Source organism: Marmota monax, unplaced genomic scaffold (genome assembly GCF_021218885.2).
Source record: "Marmota monax isolate L192 unplaced genomic scaffold, Marmota_monax_Labrador192_F-V1.1 WCK01_AAM20220418_F8-fsc00007, whole genome shotgun sequence".
In the NCBI taxonomy this organism is placed as follows: domain Eukaryota; kingdom Metazoa; phylum Chordata; class Mammalia; order Rodentia; family Sciuridae; genus Marmota; species Marmota monax.
The window spans coordinates 23561576-23571886 of NW_026692781.1; the positions used below are offsets into that span (position 1 = coordinate 23561576).

The 10311-nt window shown below is 39.9% G+C and overlaps 1 long non-coding RNA gene across 1 annotated transcript; it reads left to right on the forward strand.

The window, feature by feature from the left end:
* The first annotated feature begins 6266 nt into the window (after nucleotides 1–6266).
* Nucleotides 6267–9154, forward strand: LOC131424285 (uncharacterized). The gene is made up of 2 exons (XR_009227054.1): nucleotides 6267–6672; nucleotides 7327–9154. It is a non-coding gene; the product is annotated as an uncharacterized LOC131424285 (long non-coding RNA).
* Nucleotides 9155–10311: the final 1157 nt, after the last annotated feature.

Consider the following 10311-nt stretch of genomic DNA (forward strand, 5'->3'; position numbering starts at 1 on the left):
GTGGCTAGAGAAGGTGGGAACTGGGGCATGGCTTTGGGTATATATTTGTATCTGGAGAGTGGAGTTTCTCTCTGTGCTTCTTGATCACCATGATGTGAGATGCTTCCTTCTGCCACATATTCTGCCATGATGTTCAGCCTCACCTCAAGCCCAAAGAATGGAGCTGGCCTTCTATGGACTAAGATCTCTAAAACTGTGAGCTCTCAAACTTTTCTTCCTCTATAATCATGCTGGTTGGGTTTTTAAGTCACAGCAGTAAAAAAGTTGACTAAAACATCCCTCCTTGTGCAAATGATTTATTTCAGCATAGAGTCCACCTATGGTACTCTGAATCTCTACAAACCCATCCTAATTCATTCTCTTATTAGAAGTCCTATTAGTCATCACAAAAGAATGGAAAGGTCACTCCTGTTAGATTTCTGAGACTGTTTTCTTCTAACATATGGATACAATCAGGGAATCCAGTGTGACCTCTCTATCCCTCATCATGTTCTCTGCTTCTGTAGACTGTGTTTCACCTCATCACCAGGAACATATCAGGAATGACCATTCCTAGTGATCCAGTCGGAGTCAAAGTCCCCTTCACCTCTGTCTCTACCTGACCCATTAGCCTGTCAGTCTCCACTTAACCAAACAGGGCCTCAATGAAAGTATGTGGGGTGTTTGTTGTTACAGTTGTTTCCTGAAATGACTACATTAACAGGGTGCAAATGATGGCAGGATGCAGATTCTTGTTACAGAGGTTGATTTTGATCAGAAGTAGTTACTCAGAAGCAGCATCATTCAATGTAAGTAGGGTTTTCATAGAGGGACAATAACCTTATGATCAAATTAAATTATGTAAGAAAGGCCTAGATTGCTAGATTGCCAATGGCATTCTTGGGGGTTCAAAAATGGATAAACAATAAGGTTAGGGATTTCTAACTTTGTGCTAAAAGCAACAAAAATACATCTCATTTTTGAGAAAAAAATATGTTCACTTAATTTTTTTTTTGTACCAGCAATTGACCTAAGGGGCGCTTAACCACGAAGTCACATCCCCAGCCCTTTTTAAAAATATATATTTTATTAGCAACAGAGTCTTGCTGAGTTGCTTAGAGCCTCACTAAGTTACTGAGGCTGTGTTTGAACTTGAGATCCACCTGCCTCAGGTTCTCGAGTCACTGGGATTACAGGCATGTACTACCTCTGGCTCTTAACCTATATTTTGGTGGAGAAAAACAACTCTAGTGTTAGTGATAAGGCTGGATTGGAAAGACCTGTTTATCAAATGCTTCTTTGCAGAGCTCGTGAGCTTTGCTTGGACACATTGTGCTTCCACAAGGCTAGTAGTACAGCTAGTAGGATTTCAGCCTCGACAGGAAGATGCCTCAAAGGGTCTTCTTTATTGCCTAAATCCTTTTGTCTCCCATACCAATGCCACTACCCAGTCTCAACTATTCTTAGTAATCCATAGAGAGGATCAAAGTTCCTCCTTCTATTTTATTACACTACAAATAACCTAAAAAGTACATCATATAAAATAAATAAGTATAGAACAAAAGGAAAAACCAATAAAGCAAATGTATAATGTGCTGATACTACTTTAGTATTTAACTTTATTATTCATGATGGTTATTATGTATGTTTGAAGATCCATAAAATTGATTTTCTATCCATTGGGGAATAAATGGGCTATTTAAAACAATAGGCCCACAAACAAATCCCCTGAGGTACACGAGAGCACATTTTCCTCCTTATAATCGCCCACAATTAGAGCAGATTCTTTCAGATACATAAATTAAAGCAATAAAAAGAGGTGGCTAAAAATAGCTCTGCTTGTTCACACTGAAGGAATTGAGCTGTACACTACAAATCCTTGCCCAAAATAACTTTGTTCTGTAGTTGCAAGCGCTGATAAGAATAGGTTATGGAATCACCAGATGGGAAGAAATCTTAGTCTAGTGCAAATCTTTTCTTCCAAACTAGATTGGCTCAAACCTCCCAGAAGACAAGAATCTGTCTTGCTCTACTGAGATCATCCATATCAGTGAATATCCACAGATTAGGCTGGAAAAAAAAAAAGAGAGAGAATACCTGTGGGTGTTTCTTATAGCTCATACCTACACAGTGTCCCTTCCCAGGGAAGTGAGAATGGGATAAAGCTGACATGCTGTAGTGGGTGCTCAAGGACTGAGCATCTCTTCTTATCTCTGGTTGAGATGCTTGAGGTCAGGTAAAGACCTGAGAACGTTATCCTCAAAATGCTTCTGAGATACTAAATCCAAAATCAGGATGCCCATTTGGGGGTTTGAGGGCAGACTGAGGGCCAAAGTATGATTGACAAACAATCAAATCAGAGGTTCTGAAGGACTTGGGAGGGTGGTAGAGTCCTTTTAACAGATTTGGAGTCACAAGAACGATACTTCCATTCATGGATATTAAGTTCAGACACTTCTTCCTCAGAATAATTTTTTTAACATAAACTTCTTGAAAGACAACTGGCTAATTAGGCAATGTGTTTTGCATGACAGATTTCTTTTGATTATAACAATTATAATCAAGGAGGATCACCAAAATAATAAAAATGAAAAAGCTAGAGCTCACACAGCTGCCTGTTCATTTAATTCTGCTTTCTTTTGTTTATCCTATGTCAATTTTATGTTTTGTTTGTAATAACAATGAAGGTGATAAGAATTTAAGAGGCTGCAGATTCTATCTCCATCATCCATGGAGGCAATTACGTTTAGAATAAAGTACTCCACAGAGTACAACTAACACACTACGGCAGAATAGACATTTTTATTTCTTTGCTTGAAATTTAATACTAATCATTTCAAAAATCTGAAAAATAATAAAAAGTGAATCTGGAAAGACACATCCTCAAGAAATTGATAGTCCAGTAAAGATGAGACCTGCTCATTTCTCTAGCCATTTAATCAACCATATGTTTCTCAAGAAGCTGATGTTTTAAAAACCATGTTTTAGAACTATCAAGTCTTAGAGATGAAACACACTCAGAATTCATCTGGCTCCAAGTATTCTCTAATGTGCCTTTAGAATTAGACTAACAACCAGAGAGGAATTAATGCATGAAATATGAGAAACCACGAGTAAAGGAAATGCTGGGACTACAGAAAGCTCAAGAAGGAATTGCCAACGTTGGACAAGATCTGGTGAAAGAGATTCTCCAGGGCATTTCAAAGGTGAGGGCAGAATGGGGTGAGCCTCTTGGTTGTTCCAATGATGCTGTAAAGAAACCAATCTTTATTCCTCTAGTTTATGTGTGGAAGTCCCGGATTTTCAGGAGAGATGCTTTTACCAACTTCATGTGTAAATCCCATCACTTTCTGTGATGTATTTCTGTGACCTACCTTATCAGGTAGATAATCTGTTTTTAAAAAATCTTTTTACATGTAATCTTTTTATGTGTCTTTGAGGGTTTAAATTTTTGATGAAGTACAGCATTTGACTATGCATGGTACATGCTCAAAGAGCTTCAAGATGGTAAACTATGCTTGAAAATTTGAAGAACGCTGAATTTTGATCTCAGAATCAGAACTGCAATAAACTATATATTCAGGCATATTTTTATACAAGACAGTATGTCTTTTTATGTATTTCTTACCAACAAGTATAACAGGCATATAAGGTAGAGATTATCTTAGAAATGAAGCCATGGGAGTTCATCTGGGTAAGTGGTCTTCCTGTGGGGAAGCAGCCAGACACTGGCTAAGCAAAGTCAAGAGAAGAATTATGGAAGAAATGGTTGTTCTTTCAACTTTTATATTCATCCTAAGATAAAATCTTTTTATTTACTTATTTTTAAAGTTCTTCAATAGATCCCTCAGGATCCTTAAAATGAAACCTGGGGAAGTTAATCTAATCATTCCTTATAAATTGAAATTCAGTATTCCTATTGTCTTAATATTATCCAGAGACTATTTTATATAAAACCCTGCAAAGATAGAACATCTACAAAAAATAATTTAATCTTTCTTCATTTAAAGGATAATGCTAAATTTATTAATTTAATCATTTTGACATTTCAGAATATGAATCATCAATTTTTTCATTATAAAACAATATAGCCACATTATGTTTTTTAAAATGTTAAAACTAGAGAAGAAAGAAATGAGCTATGATCTCACCAGCCTAAAAAGCAACTACTTCCATGCTGGTGTGATTTTTACATTTCTCCACATGAATAGTTTTCCTTATGCATAAATATTAATGGAGAACTAAGATCTTTTTCTAATTTGAATTTATGGGCATTTGAAGAGGGACAAGGCAGGAGATGCTTGAAGTCAACTAGTAATTGATACGAGCAGAAAGGCTTGCAGAACAGACCCCATGGTTGTACCTCACAGCCCTGATGGAAGGAAACTTAGAAACTGGAGTCCCCTCAATGCAACGCCTGCTGCTCCTGAGATTCTCTTGAATTGTTTTAAAACCCTACCCTCCTTTCGGACCAACCATACAAATTCAATCATGCCTTTTAGGGTAAGTCTAGGCATTTTAATTTAAAAACTCCTCAGCAGATTGTGGGGCACTTGCCTAAAAGAAGCACCAGTATGGTGGTATTCCCAGTCATCAAGCCCATTCTGGAAGAGAAGGATACAAACTGGATGGTGGCAAAAGAATCTGAGCAGCTCTCTACTTTCACCTTCAGCTAGTAGTCCATTGACCACCATCTTGGAATAAATCCAAAAGATTTTGAGGCCTAAAGGGAAGACTAGTTAATGCCTTTTCTACCAAGTGTGAAAGTGAATGGAGAAGATGGGAAGAAAGCAGAAGTTGGAGGCAGGAGAGGAAGAAGGGAAACAAAACATGGGGAAATAGTAAGCACTGTGGGAAAGCAAGAGTTCTCCTGTTCTTTAAATATGTTTATAATACACTGCTTAGGCTCTGCATGAATGAGAGAATCAGGTGAAAGCGATGGAGATGCTTAAATTGGAGAATAGAAACCATAAGGACTAGAATAGCTGTCTTCAAATATTTGAATGGAAAGCCACAATACCCAGTCTCCTAATAAAGCCCAACACATGCCAAATTTTAGACCAAACAGTATCTACAGCTTTGGCATGAAAAAGAAATTAGACTTCTGTACTTTAGCTGCAAAGGTAGAATCGGGACTTCCAGATTTAAAGTTCTAAGTTCTTTCTATGAGAGAGTTTACAAGGACAGAAGGGCTTTAGAGTCTTAGTCAAAAGTCCTGGGCTTTTATTATTAACTGTGTGATCTTGAGAAATATATTAAACTCTCTGAAATACCATTTTCTTACCAATAAAATAAAGGTAATAACATAAGATTTTGAGACTTACAAGATTATATCATATATAAAGGCTCTAGTACCATGTCTTTTGTTGGTAATTAAAGCACAATGCTCATGGGCATTTTCCTGTTGCTCTGTAATTGACAATGGAACCCAAAGCTGAAGGCAAAGAAGCATCAAGGACCAAAGGGTAAGTACAGTGGTGCATTGCTTAGCAACATCGATACTTTCTGGGAAATACATTATTAGGCAGTTGTGTCCTTGTGTGAACATCATCAAGTGTTCTTACACACACCTGAAAGATATACCCTACTGGGCATCCAGCATGTGTGGATGGGGTATAGCCTATTGCTTGTAAGGTCATGGTGAAAGTAACATGAGATTAAATCAAGCACAAGAGAAAACGATGCAGTCATGAGCCGTGGCACACAAACACGTGAGGTTCCCGCTGGCATAACACAGCATCCTGTATTATAGGAGACATTTTGTAATAAGTGGAAATACAGTGTAAATAATGATAAAAGAGGGTGGCATAGTAAATGCATAAATCAGTGGCAGTCATTTATCATCATTATCAAGCATCATGTACCATATATAATTGTATGTGCTATACTTTTACATGCCTGGCAGCTCAGCAGGCTTGTTTTCACTGTGATATTACATCAGCTCTGATGTCACCAGGGGATAGGAATCTTCAACTTCATTATAATACTATGGGAGCACTGTTGCATAGTGACCTGGCATTGAACAAAGAGTTGTTAGGTGGTGTGTAACTATAATGAACAAGCAGCAACCAGACATCCCTTTGAGGATGTATCAAGAAGTGGCTGAACTTGTTCTGCTTCTCCAGCTTTCATTATTACCACCTGCTTTCTGTCCATATACGCAGATAGGGGCTGGGAAAATTCGGAAAATTCCTCTTCATTCTTGGGGTGCTGTGCAGTGAGGAGATACTTTTCTGCTCCCTCATCACTTACCAATTGGCTGTGGGCTTATACCACAGATGGCCTGGTCTACCTCTGTCCAATCTGACAAGTACGGAAATGGAAAGGAAAGGCAGAGAGTAAGGGTAAGGTACCACAGTTTCCATGCCTAACATTTAACAGTCAGTGATGGGAATGTGATTTTACCATGGATCAAAGAGGCGCAATGGAAGGCAGCCAGGCTTGAGCCTGGCTCGTCAGTATCTCACCCAAGAGAACTGACTGCCAAGAAAGTGGACCCTGGTAACAAAACACAGAGAATGAATCACCAAGGCTGGGAGCAGATGGTGGAGATTGTGAAGTGGGAGGTTCCCTATGGGGTTTCTGGAAAATTCACATAAGCACCAATGAGGAAGCGAGTATTTGGATGTCTGCCACAGAGAAGGCACCAACGGCCAACCAGCACTGGCCAGAGAGACCTCAAACCAGGGACAGGTAAGAAACAATTGTCTTTCTCCCTGTCCTTCTTCCCAGTCTCCTCACAGAGAGGAGAAATGCAAGTGACAGAAGAGGAGGCTCCAGGAGGGCATATACACCACTGTGCTCTGGGGCCAGGGGAGAGGAAATGTCATTGAATAGGACCAAAATTAAAGTTTTAAAGTGAACTAAACTGGATTGTGCTTGTTATCCCTGGAAGTGACTGGAACCTTAAAGTGGCTGTACCAGAGTTTTTGTTAGGAGACACAATAGAGAGATTGTGAGCATGGCAGAGGCGAAGGCAAGAGGCAGTAGAAAAAGAAAATCTTATGAGCTAGGATTGTTCAATAAACCAGATGTGGTAGCCACTATTTTCATTAGCAACAAAGTGGCAACAGGCGGGTCTGAATGATACCTCTTTGGGGAAATGCACTGGTGATGAATCACTGTGTGATTATGCGGGTGGGGTTTCCCCTGAAGGGACTGAACTGCTCCCTGCCAGCTGTCCTCAGGAGAGGTCATTTGTGGGACAGGAAATCAGAACTCTGGGACCCAGAGGTAGTCTGCCTAGCTCTCCCAGGAAGAGAAGAAACTCTGGGGCCCTGGAGTGCTTACTCCTGGTGGGGGCAGGGCCTAGCATCAGCACTGACTGATTTTGTGTTCTGTTTTCAGGTCATTGTCCCTGACTTTTATTGTGATTTGATCAATGTCTCAAATACATTGGCTTCTGATGTCCTGGAGGAAATTAAGAGAAAAGGTCCACAACCACTCTGAGAGCAAAGTAACGCAGCAGAGGGCGGCAGCTGAGGACAGCAACGGGGGAACAGCCTGGCCAGGTGTGACATCTCACAACAGCTGATTATAGAAGTATGCGTACGTGAGGGACAGGTTCTTGAATGCACGTGACAGGGTTCCCTGGGAGAGTTCAAGATTCCTACGCATAGCAGAAGGCGCTGAGAGTGGGGGATTGAGGGCTGCCAAATTATGTCAATAAAACTAGTGTGAGTCAAGCCATTATCATTTTAGTGACACTATAATTAGTTATTCAACAATGGAACAAGCTCTTTGTCACTACAAGCGTTTAAAGTATAAATGTTTTCTTTTTATTTAACATGTATTTATTTTGTACTTATTGTATGTCAAGCATTCTGCTAATAAGTGCTCAGACAAACCCTATTAAAAATCTGGTGTTATAGATGAAGGATTTGAGGCTTGCCAACTGAAGTAAGTTCCCTAGGAATTTATCACTAACACATAGTAGGGACTCCAAAGGTGAGTGCAGACCTCCCTGGCTTATAAATGTTGGCCTTCTGAGTTTTTCCACCTTCACGATGATGTTTAATGATGTATTTGTTAATGTGAGTAAACATACCCCAATCTGGTTTTCACTTTCACTACAGTATTCGGTAAATTACATGAGACATTCAACACCAGTATAAAAGTGGCTTTGTTAGTTGATTTTGCCCAATTGTAGACTAATGTTCACTGTTCTGAGCATGTTTAAGGTAGGCTAGGCTAAGCTATGATGTTCAGTAGGTTAGGTGTTCTAAATGTATTTTTGACTTAGAATATTTTCAATTTATTATAACTATACTGGGAAAACCACATTGTAAGTTAAAGTGCATTTGTGCCCTAGAGCATGCTAGTCTAGCAGGGCAGCAATGACACAATTACAGATGATGACTCATCGATGCAGGTGTGCATGAACTGTTGCAGAGGCACGTGAATTAGTGTCATGGGAGGGGAAGAATGGAATGGAGGGAGTGGTCCGGGAAGGTGCTATAGGGTGTGCCTCTAAGGCTGAGTTATATATGATGGAAAGGAGTTAAAGAAGGAGGGAGTGCTCTGGGGGTGAGTGACCAGCGCTGACATTGCAGACAAGAGGGCCAGCGGTGATACTTATGGAGATAGCTCAGTAAACATTCACTGAGTAGTTGAATGCCAGCATGGGCCAAGTCCCCCAGTCAGGATACCACATAGCTTTGGAGACAACAGGAGGTTAGGGAGACCCTGAACCTGTTGGCATGGAGGACCAGGGGCAAGATGGGCAATGCTAGTGACTGCAGACATCAAAAGGCCAAGAGCCAGGTGGTAAAAAAGCAGCTGTGGGTGTGGCAGAAATGTTTGGAGATTGTTTTCTGAGAGCATAGCTTGTATTCTAAGGTTTCTGAAGTGGAGCACTTCCAGATGATAAAATTCACGCCTGGGTGGGAGTCTTGACCGAAAGAAACAGGGCTGAGGGTCATCGGCATTAGAAGAACGCTCCAACATTTTGAGGCTAAGTAGACTTTTTATAACTCTGAGAATCTACAGTTCTATTAATTACTTGACTTTTCCCGAAATGAATGGGTTGGTTAAGTGCTGTAGCACACAGAAGTTGGCTGTCTCATTAAAAGTTGCTGTTTTACTCAGCTTTTTGCAAATGCACTGCCAGGGTGTTACGATCAAAACCTGTGATGTTTGTAATAGCACCAAATAAACATTTGGGGTTTGTGATGTATGGACAGTGTTTGGTTTTTGACTCTAACATCCCACAACCTGGTGCAGTGAAAGCATACAAGACCAGTTCATTGGTCTGCAGGCAACTGAGGAAGCTCAGATACGTATTACTGTAAGAAACAAATGGTTCACCTAACTCTAAGGGTACAGGTAAGCAGCTTAGTTAGAAGACTTCAAAAGGCTTTTTAGTCACCAGAGGTATCTCAGGTGTTTGTAAAAACCTTGAGAAGCTTCCATCAGTCCCATGCATCTCTTTATGTGAGGCATGTTGACAATCATCAGTATGAAAAGGCACCTCTGAGAATGGTCGTGTTAAACAGAGAACTCTGGAACACTTTGGTATGCATTTACCTTGAACAACTGCCATTCTGAAGTTATGACTTCTTGCCCCATGAACTTTTAAACTTTTGTTTAAAAAGGATTATTGCCAAATATAATTGTTATATCTTGGCCTTTGTTTTTCCCCAGTAAGAAGATAGCATAGAGATACAGATAGATCATTTGAGTTGAACTGAAAAGACTAATTTTTATCACTAGCAAAGGCAATGTGTCAAAATTGGAGATTGTCTTTGACAACTAAATTGAGGTTGGTCTTTTTCAATTGCTATCTCCTTCTATGCAGCTCCATAACCTCTGGGAAAATGATCATTCTGGGCTCTTGAAAATCCCCATAATTTTTGTGTCTTTGGTTGAAATTCAAAAAGACAGTACTGAGAGGTATACTCCCAACCCAATTTCAGTCCTAGAGATGGAGTTCTTTATTATGTTTTATGTCTCACAGCCACGTTCCTTCCCTCCCACTTGCTGGAAAGGTCAATTGATCTCAACTCTGTCATTTGAGGAAAATGTTCCCAGTCTTTTTTTTTTTAATTGCCTTAAGTTTCAGCTTGTGGTGAATTTTTCTGGTTAAATTAAAAAGGCCTCAAAGACCAAGAGGGCAACATGAGAAGTTCAGAATGGAAATGCTGACTGCTTTCTGACTGCTGCTGCTGACAAGCATCTACTATACCTAAACCTCAAGGATGCAAACACGAATCTTGCACTTCTGGGTTTCTTATAGGGTACGTGCTGGGAGTGACAACAGAAGTGCTGACTTCAGTGGAAATTCCCTTATCAAAGACCCTTCCTAATGTTTTGAAAACTGGGTCTCCAGGCTCT